This window comes from Miniopterus natalensis, chromosome 1 (genome assembly GCF_054644295.1).
Source record: "Miniopterus natalensis isolate mMinNat1 chromosome 1, mMinNat1.hap1, whole genome shotgun sequence".
In the NCBI taxonomy this organism is placed as follows: domain Eukaryota; kingdom Metazoa; phylum Chordata; class Mammalia; order Chiroptera; family Miniopteridae; genus Miniopterus; species Miniopterus natalensis.
Window position 1 is genome coordinate 41,830,563 of NC_142081.1, and position 19,699 is coordinate 41,850,261.

The window sequence follows — 19,699 nt, forward strand, 5'->3', positions numbered from 1 at the left end:
TTTTTATTTAGTCAAAAAAGGATAGTTAAAAAAAAAAAAAATCAAACACCATCTATTATCATAATTTCATAAAAGGGCCTTTAAATACCAAAAGTAGGAAAGGAGATCTCAAAATAAAGGACAGTGCCTTCCTAGGAAGAACAGAAAAATGAGAATAAGAGCAGGCAACTCAGCAACAACAAACCCAACCCAATTCAAAAATGGGCAAAAGATTTTGATAGATATTTCTCAAAAAAAGATATGTAAGTGGACAATAAGCACATGAAAAGATGTTCAACATTACTACTCATTAGAGAAATGCCAATCAAAACCACGACGAAATGCCATTAGGATAGCTATTAACGAACAAGACAAAACAAAATGGAGAACCCTTGTGCACTGTTGGTATAGGGATATAAAAAATGGTGCAGCCACTATAAAAAACAATAAGGCAATTTCTCAAAAATTAAACATAGAATTACCATATGAGCCAGTAATTCCATTTCTGGGTATATACCCAAAATAATTTTAAAGCTGGGACTCAAGCAAATATTTGCACACATATATACATAGCAGCATTATCCACAGCAGCCAAAAGGTGGAAGCAACCCAGTGTCCATCAAAAGATGAATGGATAAACAAAATATGCTATATACAACCAATGAAATATTATTCTGCCTTAAAAAGGAAGTAAATTCTGACACACGGTTTAAATTGGATGAACCTTGAGGACTTTATGCTAAAGATAATAAGCCAGTTACAAAAAGACAAATACTGTATGATTCTACTTATATGAGCTACCTCAAGTAGTCAGATTCATAGAGACAGAAAGGAGAATAATAGCTGCCAAAGGCAAGGGAAGAAGGGAATAGGAAATTATTTAACAGACATGGTTGCAGTTTTGCAAGATGAAGAGTTCTGAAGATTGGTTGTACAACAATGTGAATGTGCTTAACACGTTCTCCTTGTCAGTAGATCTGTATACTTAAAAATGGTTCAGATGATAAATTTTTTTAATTGATTTTCAGAGAGAGAAATAGAGAGGGAGTGAGAGAGGGAGAGGGAGAGGGAGAAAAAGAGAGAGAAAGAAACATGGATTGACTGCCTCCTCTATGCACCCTGACCAGAGACTGAATTTACCACCTTTTGGTATATGGGAAGGATGCTCCAACCAACCAAACCACACCGGCCAGGGCTAAGATAATAAGTTTTATGCTATATATATTTTGCTACAATTTTTTCTTAAAGCTAAAAAAAAACCCATAAAAAAACCAGAATGACTCTGGAATCAGATCTCCTGGCTTGATCGTGGCTCTGCTACTTCCTAGCTATGTGACTTTGGGCAAATTACCTAACTAGCCTATGCCTCATTTCCTCAGCTGGGATGGGATGACATAACAGTAGTACCTACATTGTTAATTTGTTTGATGACTAAATTAGTATATATATGTAAACTTCTCACATGTCTTAGGGCACAGTGAGTCCTATTTTAAGTGTTTGTTATTATTAGATTCACTATTCTGAAAACATAATTTAATGTGGAATTCAGGCCTGCAGGCAAAACTGAGTTTTTCCCATGCAAAATTCAATAAAACAATTCATGTGCTTGTAGTCAGGATTTTCAGGTAAACTCCTGAAATATAAAGCAGCACTACACACAAACTGAGGAAAGATTTCTATAATATCTTATTTCTTCAAATTTACGATTTTGAATATTTCATCTCAAGTAGTTTTAGCAGATGTTCTAAACATTTCTCTTCAGGGATTCTAACCAGTACTATTAACTGGGCACATTAACTAATGTCTATTGATTCATCAATCTGTAATGAAAAACATCGGATTTAACAGCCATCTGGTGTAGTGTTGTTTCAAAGACAGCTGATGTTTTATAATGTCCACGAGTAGAATTACTCAGAAGTGGCACCTTTTCTATTTCCTTTTCTTCTCCGATCTCAAATGTAGTATTAACCATTTCTAAGCAAGATGGTAAAATGAACAATTCTGTAATTGTGTAAAGCTACAACCTTTGCTTCCTATACTGTATTCACAGATGCTGAAAAACTTCAAATCTTTTTCTGTGAAAATGGAATGTTTTGTGATGAAGAATCAGTGGTTCCCTACTGCCCATTTCTACCTCATTTTTCTTCTAAGCCCTATTCACTCTAAATAGATAAGACACATAGACAGAGAAATAGATTTTCATGCTTAATATTTATTGTGTATTTCTCTGACTAGAACATAATCAAAACAGTGCCTGGTACCTGGTGGGCAAGCACTCACTAAATATTTGTCCAATCAATGAATTGGTAAACAGCCTTACAAATAAATGGTCAGAGGTAATTCCATTATCCTCAGAAGTAAGCCGATTATAGGAAGTGCTTCATTTGGGCCAGAGCCAAATTTTATTTTTCTTTAGAGCACAGGACCTTCTTTCTAAAATTTCAAAAGCCCACAGGGCAACACAACCTTGTTTACCATCTGCCACTCCAATTCTACATATGATTATTACTGCAACTGTATTCATCCACGTCATATTCAGTGTTCCCACTTCACTTATGTTATCCTAACGTGAATGCAGGTCTATAAGGATAAGGCTTTCAAATATCCAGCCAGAGCACAAAACAGGCCAAAAATCCAGATTATGTGTATTCTACTCTTATTATATAAAGCTGAGTAAGATAAGTGCAGTTATCAACACCATGGTTTTCTATGTGAAAAATCTTAGGAGCTCTCGCTGGTATGGTTCAGTTCGTTGGAGCATCGTCCAGTACACCAGAAGGTGGTGGGTACGATTCCTGGTCAGGGGACATACTGGGGTTGCAGGTTCGATCCCAGTCGGGATGCATGAGGAAGGGAACTCATTGATATTTCTCTCTCACATTGAGGTTTCTCTCTCTCTCCGCCCTCCCTTCCTCTCTCTAAGATCAATTTTTAAAATATATGTTGTTTAAAAAAAATAAAATAAAAAATCCTAGGAAATCTAAAACAAAACAAACCCATAAAACCTTGCTAGCTATACGAGCTAAATGACTTTGATATAAGGTCATATACAAAATTTAACTGCATTTCTACATACTAGCAACAAATAATGGAAAAGGAAATTTTATTAAATATCATTAACAGCTGGATCAAAAAACATGAAAAATTAAAGTCACAATGAGATACTACTTTAAACTCACTAGGATACTGTAATAAAAAAGACAGACAGTATCAGTCTGGCAAGGTTGTGCAGCAACTAGAACTCTCATTAAGTTGCTGGTGAAAGTGTAAAATGGTGCAACCAGTTAGGAAAATAGTTTGCTGATCTCTTATAAAGTTAAATATACACTTACCATATGACCTAGTAATTCTACTCTGAGGTATTTAACCAAGAAAAATGAAATCCTATGTCCATAAAAAGAAATGTATGCACAGCCTAACAAAATAACCCGAATTTCTTTCACTGGTGAATAAACAAATTGTGGTATATCCATACAATTAACTAAAGTATTCAACAATAGAAAGAAACAGCTAATACACGCAACAGCATGGACAATTTTCAATGACATACTGAGATAAAGAAGCTGAACACAAAAAAGTACATACTATATGATTCCTTTTATAAAAAATCCTGGACTGGGCAAAATTACTATATGATGCTAGAAATAAGATTAGTGGCTGGTTGCAGTGGGGTGGGAGTAGAAGGCTGATTGCAAAGAGACACAAAGGAACTGTCCATGGAAATTAAAATATTCTATATCTTAGGCTCAGTGGTAGTTAAAGAGAGGTATTCATTTGTCAAAAATCATCAATCTGTACATTTAAAACATATGGCTTTTATTGCATGCATATTATACTGCAATAAATTGATTTTTTTTACAATCTTGATTATCTGGATCCTCTTTTCATCATATCTCCACTGCTTTTTTATCAAGCAGATCTAGCTGAAAGCACCTCCAAGAGAAACATAAAGGTATCAAGAAAGTAGTAGGTTTCTATTCTAATTTAATCCTGATGAATAGTTAGTGAACCTCTTTTACCTGCTAACCAGAATGGCAAAAACTACAGGTACATAGTTCTTTCATTTCTCCATAGAAATCACAGCTTTCTGCAATTGTTCAACATCTGGGGGCCACCTTGACATATGCAGCACAATACCTACAACTTGCTGGGCCAACAGCAGAAGAGAAAGCACTGACTGGCAATCTGAAAACTAAAAACCAAATAAATGCCTTTAACAAACAATGTACCCGCCCTGTACACCCAGCTCATGGCTTTCATGCTAGACTAGTAAGAAGGGGTTTGTTTGCTGACAGCTTAGAGGATTTATGAGAAGGGATTAGTCCTGGTATTGCTGTTGAGAAAACTCAGGGTTAAGTATGACAGTGACCCATGGCCTTGGAAAGGGGTTCATATGAGGCTATAGAAGAAACCAGGTATTCATCAAAAAAAGAATACTGCCAGCTGTTTCAATACAAAGGAAGAAAAACCAGCCTGAAAACTTCTAACCTAGCATCATTTGTCTGGTTGGCAAAAATTACCTTAACTACATTTTGCATGAATCTGGATATCAAAAACCATTGAATGTATAAAGTATAAAGCACATCCAATTATATTCCAACAGGCCCCAGAGTCCTTTCAAATTCTATGATTTTGCTGGACTCTGGGTCTAATGAATATTACTTGGAATAAATAGGTTCAAAGTTCAAGTTAAAAACCTTTCTGCTCCAATTATATTTTTTCTTTTTAACATGAATGACATTCAGTCAATGAGCACTTATGGAGCAACTACTTGGAAGCAGGTACCGTGTTAAGTAATATGGAGCCTAAAATAAAAATGACATAATACTTGCCTTCAAAAAGACCTTACAGTCTAGGTGGAAAGGACAGAACTAGTTCTACTGATTCTTGAAGTAGAACTAGAAGTTATGTGATCAAAAATGGCAGAAAAAAGGTGTTCTAGGCAGAGAAAAAAATATATATGCAAAGGCACAATGATATGAAACAACATAAGGTGTAAAACTCCATGACATATCTAGGGAACGACAAGTACCTTGATATGGCTGAAATAAAGGAGGAGTGGTAGAAGATGAAGCTGGAAAAAGCAGACTGGGATGGGATTCTGAAGTACTGTGTGTCTTAAAATTAAGGTACTGAAACTTAATCCAGAATGTTATGAGAAATAACTAAAATGTTTTAAGTAGGAGTCTGGTATCATGCTGTCATTTTAGAAAGATAACCTGGCAGCAAAAGAGAGAATGATCTGGAGAGCTGCAAAATCAGAAGCAGGGTGACCAACTGGGAAGTAACAGGGATGAAGCAGGTAATAAGTGAGGAGGTCTAACTCAGGCAAAGTGGGAATGGAGTAGAGAAGAGAGAATTTTTAAGGATGTATGACTTCTGGAATAAGTGAAGAGGAGAGTCTAGAACAATTCTGTTTCAGCTTCAACGACTGAGTGGATGGTCCATTAAGCAATACCAAGATATGGAATATCAATAGATAATCAGGTTTAGGTAGAAAGATAAGAATTATCTTAGACGTGCTGATTAAAACATAACTTAGTACTGGACTTTAGTGCCCAGAACCTTGAAAGGTGACAATATTTAAATCCTCCTTCAGTATTATAGGGCTGAAGTTCCATTTGATGATGGGGAAAAAAATAACAGAGAAATTTTAAGAAAAACAATTCCAGAAAAAAATGATTTAAATCTCATAGTTGAACCTGGAGAGGTTATCATTTCTGTCTCACTCTCTCACAACAACTACTTGCAGAACAAGTCTACTGAAGTCAGGCAAAGAAGAACAAAGTTGGAATAATCATGCTACCTGATAACAAACTATACTACAAGGCCATAATAATCAAAACAGCATGGTAGTATGGCTGGTGTGGCTCAGAGGTTGAATATCGCCCCATGAACCAGGGGGTCACAGTTGGATTCCTGGTCAGGGCACATGCCCAGGTTGTGGGCTCGATCCCCACTAGGAGGCATTCAGAAGGCAGCCAACTGATGATTCTCTTATCATTGGTGCTTCTCTCTCTCCCTTCCTCTCTCTGAAATCAATAAAAACATATTTTTTAAAAGTTTAAAAAACAAAACAAACAACAACAAAAAACCCCAGCATGGTACTGTCATAAAAACAGACATACAGGTCAATGGAACAGAATACAGAGCCCAGAAATAAACCCACACACCTTTATAGTCAACTAATATTTGACAAAGGAGGCAAAAAACATATGATGGGGTAAGGATATTCTACTCAATAAATGGTGCTGGGAATACTGAACAGATACATGAAAAAAGAATGAAACTAGACCACCTTCTTACACCATACACAAGAATAAACTCAAAATGGATTAAAGACTTAAATGTTAGACTCAAAACCATAAAAATCTTAGAAGAAAGCATAGGCAGTAAAATCTTGGATATTTCTTGTAGCAATATTTTTTCTGATACCTCTTCTTGAGCAAGTGAAACAAAAGAAAAAATAAACAAATGGAACTACATCAAACTAAAAAGTTTTTTGCACAGCAAAGGAAACCATCAACAAAATGAAAAGCCAACCCACTGAATAGGAGAACATATTCATCAACATCTGATAAGAGGTTAATATCCAAGATTTATAAAGAACTTATAAAACTCAACACCCCCAACCCCCAAACAATCCAATTTAGAAATGGGCAAAGGGCCTAAAAAGACACTTCTCCAAAGAAGACACACAGATGGCCAATAAACATATGAAAAGATGTTGAATGTCACTAATCATAAGAGAAATGCAAATTAAAACCACAATGAGCCTGGCCAGTGGCTCAGTTGGTTAGCTGTCCTCCCATGCACCAAGAGATCACCGGTTCGATTCCCAGTCAGAGCACATGCCCAGGTTGTGCGTTTGATCCCCAGGGGTGGGGTGGTGTAGGGTGGTGTGTGTGTGAAATGTCCAGAATAGGTAAATTTAAAGAGACCGAAAGTAGATTAGTGGTTACATGGAGCTAGAGTGGTGGAGGGGCAGTGTTTGGGAGAAATGGAGGCTGATTGCAAAAGTATACAAGGTTCTTTTTGGGACAATAAAAATGTTCTAAAATTAGGTACTCTGTGAATATACTAAAAACCTTTGAAATGCATGCTTTAAATGGGTAAAATTTACTATATGTGAATTGTATCTCAATAAAACCATTTTTTAAAAAAAGGTTAAAACCATTCTTAGCTCACAAACTGTACAAAAACAGGAGGTGGCTTTGATTTGGTCTGCAGTCTGGCTTGCCAAACCCTGTTCTAGTTTTATCAGTTTAGCAAATGTGATCTTTAGGGAGGAGAATATCAACTAACACCTTAAGAGTCAAACACTGATTAAAAGAGAAAATATTTTTGCCCAGCTGGGCGTGGCTCAGCAGTTTGAGCATCGACCTAGGATCCAGGAGATGGTAGTTCGGTTCCCGGTCAGGGCACATGCCCAGGTTATGGGCTCGATTCCCAGTCAGGGGTGTGCAGGAGGCAGCCGATCAATGATGACTCTCTCCATTGATGTTTCTATCTCTCTCTCTCCCCCTCTCCCTTCCTCTCTGAAATCAATAAAAATATATTTTTTTAAAAAGGAAGTATTTTTCATGGCGCTTTAGGAAAAGCAAATGCTACTCTGTAGGAAAAGCAATATGCTGTAACAACTACTATCTGGGCTACCATACATACTCAATAAACCAAACCAGATACTCAAACTTTAGAATGTAGCAAAACCATGATGGGGGGAGGAAAGGAATTGTTCAGAAAGATTGCTGGGCCTCAAACCGAGCTTCTGAGATTGTAGGTCTGGGACAGAGATGGAAACCTGCATTTCTGATGGATTTCCATATGATGGCGATGCTGCTTGTCTAGGGGACCACACTCAAAACCACTGATCTAAACTAATAGACTATAACTAGTGAAATATTTACTGTAGTCATAAATCAGATATAAACATTTAAGAAAAAGTGAAGGAGATGCTGGGATGGGGAGGAGTCAACCTTTGACCTGCAATGGAGACTACATCAGGCTGCAGTTGCTTGAGCAGAGGTTACAGCAGCCTGTGGTTGCTAAGGCCACTGTGCGGCCTGGATGTGAACCACGGGACCATGGTGGGCAGGTGGCCAAGGGGAATCCTGTTCAAGATAGGGTGGCTTCACCAGCTACTTCTGGAACCGAGAAATCTAAGGCAGAGAGAATACTTAACTAGCAGGCTCCCTGAAGAGAGAAGGAACTGGAGAAAGAAATTGAAGAACTCAGATCAAAACCTGTTGCTGGAGGACCTGATGATATTATTAAGTACACTACCAAAAAAAAATGCAGAAAAAATACAAAATACTACACAATTTTTCCATTAGTCTCCAAGAAGACAACATGTGTGACTTACAAAGTAAGATCACCACAGACTTCAGTGATACAATTAAGCAGGGAAGGTTCGAGACCTCCTTTTTGGCAGTACATCTCATATTTTTCCATCATTGGAATCACTTGCACACACTTACTAAAGGAACAGAACCAAGGTCCATTAAAAACTGAGGCCTGACTACCAGGAGCCCACAACATATCTCGCTTCACACCCGGGGAAAAAAATCTTTAAAATACTTTATCAACTTTCTTAAAACAAGAAAGCTTATTGTGACTATACGATCATCTGAAAGGTGTTAATGTTCAATTCAGGTGTATGGAAGAAAGACAATTCTTTGAGAAATTAAAAAAACAAATATGTGGAGGTTTCAAACTGGGTAAAAGATGTCAACCTCAGTAAGTATAGATGATTCCATTTATCTGACATTTTAGAAAAGACAAACTATAAAAATGGAGAACAGCAGTTGCCAGAGGTAAGAGGTGAAGGTTGGGTGTAATTATTAAAAGAGATTTTTTTGGAGTGGTTTATGTATCCTGATGTTGATAACTACATAAAAAACGACTTAAAATTTATAAAACTATATCATCCCCACCCAAGAAGTCAATTTTACTGTATAATAATTTTGAAAACAATACTTAAAAAAATAAGAAAACGTGAAGATAGACCTTCTTTCATTTACTACAGTGGGTCTTGGTCTTTGGCTCCTAAAGAAGTAGGAGTATAACAAATACTTCCTTTCAATGTGCAATGTGCTGTACATAGTCATAAAACCTCCTCCTCCTTCCTTAAAACTGAAGCTGATTATTCATAAACCATCAGAACCCTAGGTACATTTTTTTGGGACACAGGTACACAGACAAAGCTCTCAGTGTTTTCCAGAGGCTCACTAACATCATTTTCAAGAAAGTCTAGGCAGCAAAAGGTGGTGAAACAAAAACAATCTAGACCAACAAATCACAACCCAACAGTGTTTAGAGCACCTGACAGGACTTTATCTACAAAAGAACCTAGAGACAAGACCCTTGGAGAAGGGAATTCTGTCAAACACCTTGCAGCTTTCCACCTTCCTTACCACCATAAATTGAGTTATTAAAAATTGTAACAGAATCACCCATGCAGAAGAATTCCAAAAAATTTAGGGAGATACTCTGATTCAAGGAGGCAGAGCACTTGACTCCTCCTTAAGTGTGGGTTACACATGGTAACTTCCCTCCATAGAGTAAACTATCAAAAGGGGGGAAAAGTAACCTGACAGTGTAAAAACCTAACACTGTCTTAGCTAGATGATCAAGTTCAGCATCAACAATGATAAATCTTGCAAACAGTATATACCTTTGATGTAATGGGTGAAAATGTTACTTCACCTGTGGTTCTTCTTCCCCAAACCCATTAACTCCAGTCTAATCCTGAGGGAAACATCAGATAAATACCAGTTGAGGGGCATTCAACAAAATATCTGACCACAACACCTCAGAACTGTCAAGGTCATCAAATACAAGGAAAATCTGGTTAAAGCATCATCCTGATATGCCAAGGTTGTGGGTTCAATCCCCGATCAGAGCACATACAGGAATCAACCAGTGAATGCATATATTGCATAAATAAGTGGAACAAATCGATGTCTGTCTATCCGTTTCTCTCCCTTCCTCTCTCTCTCTAAAGTCAATAAATAAAAATAAGAAAAACAAAACAAAAACAAGGAAAATGTGAAAAACTGTCACAGTGAAGAGGGGTTCAGGAGACATGATAACTAAATGTAATGTGGTCTCCTGGATGGAATCTTAGAACAGAAAAGACTATTTGGCAAAAACTAAGGAAATCTGAATCAAATACGGAAGTTAGTTGATAATAACATCTTAATATTGGTTCAGTAATAGTAACAAATGTACTGTACTAATTAGAGTAAATGTTAATATACGAGAACTCTGTACTATTGTCTCAATTTTTCTGTAAATCTAACTGTTCTGAAAAATAATAAAAATAAAAAAAGCATAGCACAATTCCAGGTTAGAGCTACTGATCTCAAAACAAATCACATCTGACCAAGGTATTGTGTTTTCACACAAATAAAACAAACAAACATACCAGGCCAGCTACACAATACTTAATGTCCATGATAACTCTGAGCTAAAGAAAATCTTAATTCTCTCAACTCCTTTCAAAGAGTACTTGAAAGAAAGAATGCATTAAATCTTTTAAAAAATAGAGAGAGTCCACTCACATGCCAGACACTGCAGATGCAGAGATGAATAAGAGCCTCTGTCTGTATCAAACAGCTCATATGGGGATGCGGGAGGTTGGGGATCAGATATAAAAGCAAAAATTATAATAGAATAAGACAAGTCAGTGCTACAATAAAGTCTGCAAAATAATCATGGGAGCCAAGATTTACTTTTATCTGGACAAAGTCAATTATGAAAATATATTTACTAAATGAAGTGAGAGAAAGCTCCAGTATGCTTCGTGAGGCTTAGGATAGTTGACAGACAAGTGGATCGCTGGTTATCAAGGGATTTTAGAGAGTGTGAGCTTCAAAAGTATATTCATAGATCAAATAGTTTTAGAGAGAGAGAGAATGACTAAATCTCCTTGCCCCTTGAAAAAATTGTTGATAGACTCTTCAGGGAATCTGAAAACAGAAATTCTGCAAAAATAAATGACTACATATTTTTCACAGGCAGACTTGTAACATTCCCAGTTAAATACCAGTCATGACAATTACTAAGAGTGAAAGCACACACTTTTCTGGCCTACTTAAATATATAATCCTAACATCCTCCTTCCCTTTTTCCTTCCTGTATGAAGCAGGAGTATCTAAATATTATTAAAAGTTCTCAGTGACGATAATTAACAATTACACTTTCCTGACTGGCGTGTACTTTTCTAAACAATTCTTCTTTCTATCCAAATTCTACCATTGCTTGAGTTCCAATAAGCCCAACAGACCCCTTCAATAAACCTGTTTCCAAATTTTCTTCCACTGATTTTTCCTTTTTTCATATCACATATAATCTGTGTTATGTAAGATATAACATTCCTTTGTAATACAGATCTAATATTTCATGAGTTTTGCCTATGAATAAGATGTATATTTCTTTAATATGTACTGTGGTTTCTACTCTCAACATTCAACTACTTACTAAATTATTCATGGTTCATGGCTGCTTACAGAAACTAACTCTGGCTGGTTTAAGCAAAAGATGAAAGGTTAGTGGGTAACTCATAGAACTCCCAGAAAGTCTAGAGAATTAGGCTCAGAAAACAAGCAGGCACAGAAAGAGGTATAACCAGAACCACTAACAAAATCATGCCACACTATCAGTTTGATAATATTGGCTGCCTCCATCACTGAACCACTGATGCCACTGATATTGAATATGCTGTCACCACCACCACTATGAAGAGTTTTCCACTGTCCCTTGACATCACGAACTGATTGAAAATATTAGGGATGATATATCTGGTTGGTGAAACTTGGGTCAAGGTCTCAAACCTTCATTGCTAAGAGAGCTGGTAAAGTAAGCATCTGGAATTTTAGAGTAGACACTGGACTTATAAGGTGAAGAATTGCCAGCTCAGATAATTAATAGCCAAAAAAAAAAAAAAGACAAAATGTTCCATATATGTATTGAATTATTGTATCTTCCAAATTATTAAGGGCAAAGCTATGAAAAATACTACATTCTAAATAAAAGCACAGCCCGGCCGGGCGCGGCTCAGTGGTTGAACATAGGCCTAGGATCCAGGAGATCATGGTTTGATTCTCAGTCAGGGCACATGACGGGTTGTGGGCTTGATTCCCAGTCGGGGACATGCAGGAGGCAGCCAATCAAGGACTCTCTCATCACTGATGTTTCTCTCTCTCTCTCTTCCTTCCTCTCTCTAAAATCAATAAAGATATATTTAAAAATAAAATAAAAGCACAGTATCTTAAGAGAAAAACAATATATTTAATCAAAATAACGAGTAGTACAAAAAGAAGTAAGCAATTATTTGCATATATGGATGGTGATATTTAACCTTTCTCAGTAAGTCAAATCTAAATAGTAACTGTCATCTAGTCAAAGTAGCAGCAGTTACATTCAAATAGAAGCACAGGGATAAACAGTTCTGTAGAGTAGCTAGATTTGGTAAAGAAAATAGAGTAGCTAGATTTGGTAAAGAAAAAACCCTAGAAGCTTTCTCACAATTCATCCATCATTTTAAAAGATTTACATGTCAGACACTGGGGATATATACAGAAGCTTAGAGTCTAATAACAGAAAACAGACATAAAAACAACTGGATATAATAAAACATTATGGATGCTAAATGCTGCCATGGTGGGTTCAAAGGAAAGATGCTAGAGTAGGGGTGGGGTGGAATGACACAAAGTCAGAAAAGGCTTTGTTGAAGAGGTGTTCTTAAGCATCTGGAATGATAAAATGAAGAGCACAGAAAAAAGGCAGGGAGAGGAAGAAGAACAAATAAAATGGAAATACCACCCTAATATGAGATAGCCTAGTTCCATTTATCAGTCCAGTTTTAAACAGGTGGAAATAAAAGTTTATATGAATGCTTTTCAAAAACAAAAAAATGTGGATCAATTTGGATTACTAGAATTTATTTTCCTAAAAGCAAATGCAAATATGGATATGGTAGATTATAAAAAAGTCACAAATTCTTCCCCTTCCTAAACTCATCCACTTGAAATTCTCTCATCAAGAGATGGAATTCTGACTCTAGCTGGTTTGGCTCAATGGTTAGAGCATCTGCCTGCAGACCGAAGTCTCAGGTTCGATTCCAGCCAAGGGCATGTACCTTAGTTGCAGGTTCAATCCCTGGCGCCAGTTGGGGCGGGAGCAAGAGGCAACCAATCGATGTCTCTCTCTCACAACTATGTTTCCATCTCTCTCTCTCTCTCCTGCCCCCTTACACTCTCTGAAAAGCAATGGAACAAATATCCTCGGGTGAGGATTTTTAAAAAAGAGAGAGAGATGGAATTCTACTTCTTTACCACTGAACCTGTGCTAGCCTCGTGACTTGCTTTGACCAACAGGAAGTAGAGGAAGCAAAGTAGTACCAGTTCTCTGCCTGAACCTCAAGAGGCCTGGCACACATTCCACATTTTCTCCTGGGGAGAGAGACTACCATGTGAATGACCCTTATGTAGCCTGCCAGAGAATGAAAACCACATGAAGGTGGTTCATCTGTCTCAACCAAGGTAAGCCAAGATGGCACAGATCACCAGAACCATGTAGCAGAATCCAGCCTAAAATGCTAACCCTCAGAATAAAAAAAAGCTATGTAAATAATTGTTTTAAGTCATTAAGCTAGACTGCATTTTATAAGCAAAAGCCAACTGAGGTGATGGGTAACTGAAGTATGGGTTTGGGAAATATGTGAACAGATAAGTTTCTAAATGAAAAGGTGTATATTCACCATTATGGAATTTCTGAAGTTAAGAACTGATAAATAAAAATTTTCAGACTTCCTCAGCAGTATATTTCAGAAAATGTCCATAGCCCCTACAATATTTAAAAAAACAAATGGGTAAGAGGTGACCTAAAAGTATAAATGCTCAAATATTCATCAATAGGATGGTGGTATATTCTCACAATGGGCTACTATAGAGCAATGAAAATGAGCAAACTACAACTATATGCAATTATGTTTATGGCTCTCACAAACTCAAAAGTAGATATAAAAATTAAAAACAGGCAAAACTAATGTATACTGTTAGGAGACAGCATAGTGGCTAGCCTTAGGGGGCTTGTGATTAGACGGCAGCATAAGGGAAGTTTCCAGGAGCTAGTAATGTTTTGTTTCTTGATCTGGGTGCTGGTTAGTTATATGGGTGTGTTCAAACTGTGAAAATTCATCAAGCTGTAAGCTTATATAACTAGTGTACTTTTTGTAGGTATAATTTTTTTTTAAAGTACACATTATTCTACATAATTGATTATTATCACCTTTATTTATTTACTTATATGTATTGTTGTACTCCCAAAATGTTATTAAAAACTTCAGGCATACACAAAAATCAAAAGAATAGTATACATATATTGCTGTATTCTGACTGGCATCTCTAATGATCCGTCTTTCAGCTCAACACTTCTTCATTAAAACGCAGAGGTACTGCCCTGGCCGAGGTAGCTAGCTCTCAATTGGTTGAGTATTGTCCCGTGTACCAAAAGGTCGCCAGTTCAATTCCTGGTCAGGGCATATGCCCAGGTTGTAGGCTTGATCCTGGAGGCAGTAGATCGACGTTTCTCTTTCACACTGATGTATCTCTCTCTCTCTCCCCCCTTCCTCTCTCTCTAAAATCAATAAAAACATATTTTTAAAAAATACACAGGTATTTTTTTTTCACCTGATTCACCCCTTCCAAATAAAAACATAACCTATCAAACCTAAACAATTCTGGGAGAAAAATCAGGAAAACAGGAAAAAACATAGTTTAAGCGCATGTGTATATGAATCTCCTATAGCCCTCACCCTCCTATAGTCTTTCACCCTCCTTGCTATTTTCTTCAAGCAGTTAATTGATATATGCAGGCTGGAAAATAAACAATCTAAAAATTAAAAAAGTCTAGCCCTGGCTGGGTAGCGCAGTTGGTTAGAATGTCATCCTTATATTAAGTTAAAGTGGTGGGTTCCATTCCAGGTTAGGGCACATACAACAATCAACCAATGAATGCATAAATAAGTGAAACAACAAATTGATGTCTCTCTCTCTCTCTCTCTCTAAAACAAAACAAAAAAACACCTTAAAATACAAAAATTCTAGCTAGAATTCACAGGTGGATAGTAAGACAGACTGAGAAAAAAGAGAATAGTGATTGAAAAAACTGAGTATGTAGGCATTATCTCCTAGAGCAGGGATCTGGCTGGGATTGGGGGAGCTTCCTTAGGAAAATCCCAATGGCCAAATTCTAAGAACCACTGGATTTGCACATTTCACTTAAATATACTCCCTCAATATTCACACATACACTCACATATATTCTGAATTTTTTTATTACTGTTCCAAAGGTTACCATTACTTCAATTTTTCTTCTTTATTCATTCAAACACTCATAAACTTTAGGGTGAGAAATGTGAGACAGCTGAGAAGACCTGCTTAAACAACCAACACAGATGCAAACACCTATATATACAACATCTAATGATGTGGTCTATGGTATCATGTTTTCCTATTATTGTTATTCTAGGGGAAAAAATGAGTCAATAATGTAGCATTTACATAGGTTCCAATATTTCACTTTTGTGTTTTGGATTGGATAAGAACAGAAAACAATATGTCCATCTGTTAAGTCCAGAACTGACACAAGACCCTAGACTTGAGTTAATGAAGAGATACAGATATACCATGTTCTTAGGTGGTAAGCCAATATTATATAATGATAATGCAATAGTTCATTACATTATTATAAATACCATTTCTCCCTCAATTTAAATCCATAAAGTCAATGTAATTTCAATCAATAGCTGAATTGGATTTTGGGAAGAATATATCGAAACATTTTTAAAGCTAGTCTAGAAAGAAGGACTATGAGGACAACACTGCCCTGTTACAATAGCCTAACTCTTATATGGCACTTACTATGTTACATATAGCATTAAAAGAGCTTTATATATATTAATGCATTTGATCCTTACAATAACTCTATAATGTATGTAATATTATAGTTCTCATTTTACAGACAATACTGAGGTCTAGAGACTTTAAAGAATTTGCACTAAGTCATCTAACTGGTAAATGGCAGAGGTAGCATTCAACTAGTCTAACCCCTGAGTTAAGCTCTTAACTTAGTTATATCATGCTATGCCTCCTAGACATTATAGTATCTCATAGGCCCACAACAGACCATTAAAAGCATGATATGAGCCTGGCCTGGCGTGGCTCAGCGGTTGTGCATCGATGTAGTATCCAGGAGATTGCGGTTCGATTCCAGGTCAGGGCACATGCCCAGGTTGTAGGCTCGATCCCTAGTCAGGGGCATGAAGGAGGCAGCCAATCAATGACGACTCATCATTTACGTTTCTCTCTGTCTCTCTTCCTTCCCCTCTCTGAAATCAATAAAGATATATTTTTTTTTTAAAAAAGTATGATATGATGATATAACAGATGACTGGACTGAAAGCCCATCAACAGGCCCAAATATATATATATATGTAACATTTTAGATTATGATAAAGATGGCATCTCAAATCAATTAAAAACTTTGAAGAATATTCACTAAATGATGAGAGGACAACTGACTGCTCCAATTGGTTTTTTAAAAAAAATAAGATTCCTACAGCACGCTAAAATAAATATGGAATGGTTTTGAAAACTAAACTTAAAACCAAAATATTTAGAGTAAAGAAAAATACAGGTGAATATTTTTATAATCTTGGGGTGAGGAAGTTCTTTTTAAACTAGACATGAAATTTAGGAGTGATAAAAAACTCAACAAATTTCATTAAATATAAAGTTCTCTAAGACTAAAAACACAGCGCTCACTTTAGCAACACAAATACTAAAATTCAAACAATACAGAGGAGATTAGCATGGTCCCTGTGCAAGGAAGACATGCAAATTCATAAAGCATTCCATATTTGGGGGGATGTAAGGCACAGTAGAGGGTATGCAATAACTTTGTATGGTGACAGATAGATGCTGGACTTTTTGTGGTGATCACTTTGTAAAGTATATAAATGTTAAGTCGCTACATAGTATACCTGAACTAATATAATTCTGTATGTCAACTATACTTTAATTTAAAAAGAGCTTTGTAGTCTAGAATGAAAAAAAAAAGACTAAAACACATAAGTAAACTTTAAAGAAAGATGGGAATTCTCCCCATAGTGCAATCCCTATCAAAATCCTAGCAAGATTTTTTTTGTAGATATAGATGAGTTAATTCTAAAATTTATATGGAAGGGCCATTGGCCTAAGAATAACTAAAACTATCTTGACAAGGAAAAATAAAGTGGGAAGAATCACTCTACCCTATATTAAGGCTTATTAAGTAGCTACAGCAATCAAGACAATGTAGCCTGGCCAGCCATGGCTCAGCGGTTGAGCATCGACCTATGATCCAGGAGATGGTCATTCGATTCCTGGTCAGGGCACATCCTGGTTTGCAGGCTCGATCCCCAGTGGGGGGCGTGCAGGAAGCAGTTGATCAATGACTTTCTCATCATTGATGTTACTATCTCTCTCTTTCTCCCTTCTTCCCTCTGAAATCAATAAAGATATGTTAAAAAAAAAAGACAACATAGTACTGGCAGAAAGATAGACACATGGATCAATGGAACAGAGCAGAGAGCCCAGAAATAGATATATACAAGTATGCTCAAATGATTTTGCCAAAGGTGCAAAAGCAATTCAATGGAGGAAGGAAGGATCTTTTCAACAAATGACCCATAGGCACACACACACAAAATGAGCCTCAACCTAAACCCCACACCCTCTATAAAATTTCTCTCAAAATGGACTAGCCTCTGGTGGCCGGGGGGGGGGGGGAGGATAACTGGCTTAAGTGTAAAACGTAAATACAACCATATATCTCACAAGGGACTGGATCTAGAATATATAAAGAACTCTAAAAACAAGGGTAAACAATTAGAAAATGAGCAAAAGACATTCAGAGACATTTCACTAAAGAAGGTATATAGCCCTGGCTGGCATGATCAGTGGTTAGAGCATCGACCCATGCACCAAAAGGTCAAGGGTTCAATTTATCATCAAGAGCATGTACCTGGGTTGCAGGTTCAATCCCTGGCCCCGGTCTTAGCGAGTGGGGAGGCAACCAATCAATGTGTCTTCTTCACATCGATGTTTCCCTCTCTCTCTCGGTCTCTCTCTCTCTGCCCCCTTCCTCCTTCCCTTCTATTCTCTCTAAAAATCAATAGAAAAATAATCCTTGGGTGAGAACAACAAAAAAAGAAGATATACAGATGACAAACAAGTACACAAAAAGACCTTCAACAATGTTAGTCATTAGGGAAATGCAAATTAGGTGATATTACTATACACCTGTCAGAATGGCTAAAATTAAAAAAATATATAGTGATAACACTAAATACTAGCAAGGATGCAAAGAAAATGGATTCTTATGCATTGCTGTTATGTAAAATAGTACAGCCACTCTGGAAAATTATTTGGCAGTTTCTTAAAACACTCAACACATAATTAACATATGACACAGCGATTGTACTCTTAGGCATTTATCCCAGAGAAATGAAACTTACGCTTGCATAAAACCTGTATATGAATTTTCATAGCAATTATAATAGCCCCAAACTGGAAATAACCCAAATGTCCTTCAACAGGTGATTGGTTTAACAAACTGTCATACATACACACCCATGCCATAGAAACTCAGTAATAAGAAGGAATGAACTATTAATACATGCAACAATCTGGATAAGTCTCCAGAGAATTATGCTGACTGAAAAAAGTCAATTCTAAGTGGTTACTTGCATACTGTATGATTTCATTTATGTAACATTTTTGATATGACAAAATTTTAGAAATAGAGAACAGATTAGTGGTTGCCTAGAATTCATGGGGGGAAAAGGGTATTATACAGAGAGGGAGGTAGCTAGAGCATAAAAGGACACCACCAGGGATCCCTGTGGTGATGGAACGGTTCAAAATATTGACAGTGGTGGCGAATACACGTAGTAAAATTGTAGAGAATTACACACACACACACACACACACACACACACACACACACACACACACATATACCCTGGTAAATCTGAATGAGATAGGTGGATTGTATCAATGTCAATATCCTGGTTGTGATGTTATACTATAGTTTTACAAAATGTTACTATTGGGGAAAAGTGAGTTTAAGTGTACAGGGATCTTTATATTATTTCCTACAACTGCATGTGACTCTATAATTATTGCAATAAATATGTCAATTTAAAACAAAGAAAAGACAGACAACAAAATACCTGTAATATATAAAACAGACAAAACCCCACTAAAACTACAACAAAGGATTTTCTAAAAAATAAACCCTCAAGGAAGGGAAGAAGAGGAGACAACAGTAACATTTCCAAATAAAGAATGGTAACTGACTAAACATAAAGAATGCTGAATACTACACTTGCAATAGGGAAAACTTCCAACTATATTTACCAATCAACACCACAGAATCTTCTTCCAAAGAGCTCTCAGTAACTGGTAGCAATAGATAACTCAAGATGGGGAGACTGATGATTTAAGTATTAATAATACTGATCGAAAACTGTTGAAGAAGCAATTCTATCCTTAATCCCTTTTCTCACTCAGATGCCCTCCCCAACTCAAGAGACTAGAGGTTTATTTTCTGGAGAGGGTCAAATAGACAATCTTTGGACTTAGGGTGCTCCAGGCATAGGCATGAGGACCAT

General features: G+C 36.7%; 1 protein-coding gene and 1 non-coding gene across 2 annotated transcripts in view; one reads left to right on the forward strand and one right to left on the reverse strand.

The window, feature by feature from the left end:
* ZNF609 (zinc finger protein 609) overlaps positions 1-19,699 on the reverse strand; it is a 183,762-nt gene that overhangs the window by 111,276 nt on the left and 52,787 nt on the right. The gene's annotated exons all lie outside the window — the stretch shown is intronic.
* Positions 16,801-16,907, forward strand: LOC148094110 (U6 spliceosomal RNA). Its single transcript, XR_015716309.1, has one exon. It is a non-coding gene; the product is annotated as a U6 spliceosomal RNA (small nuclear RNA).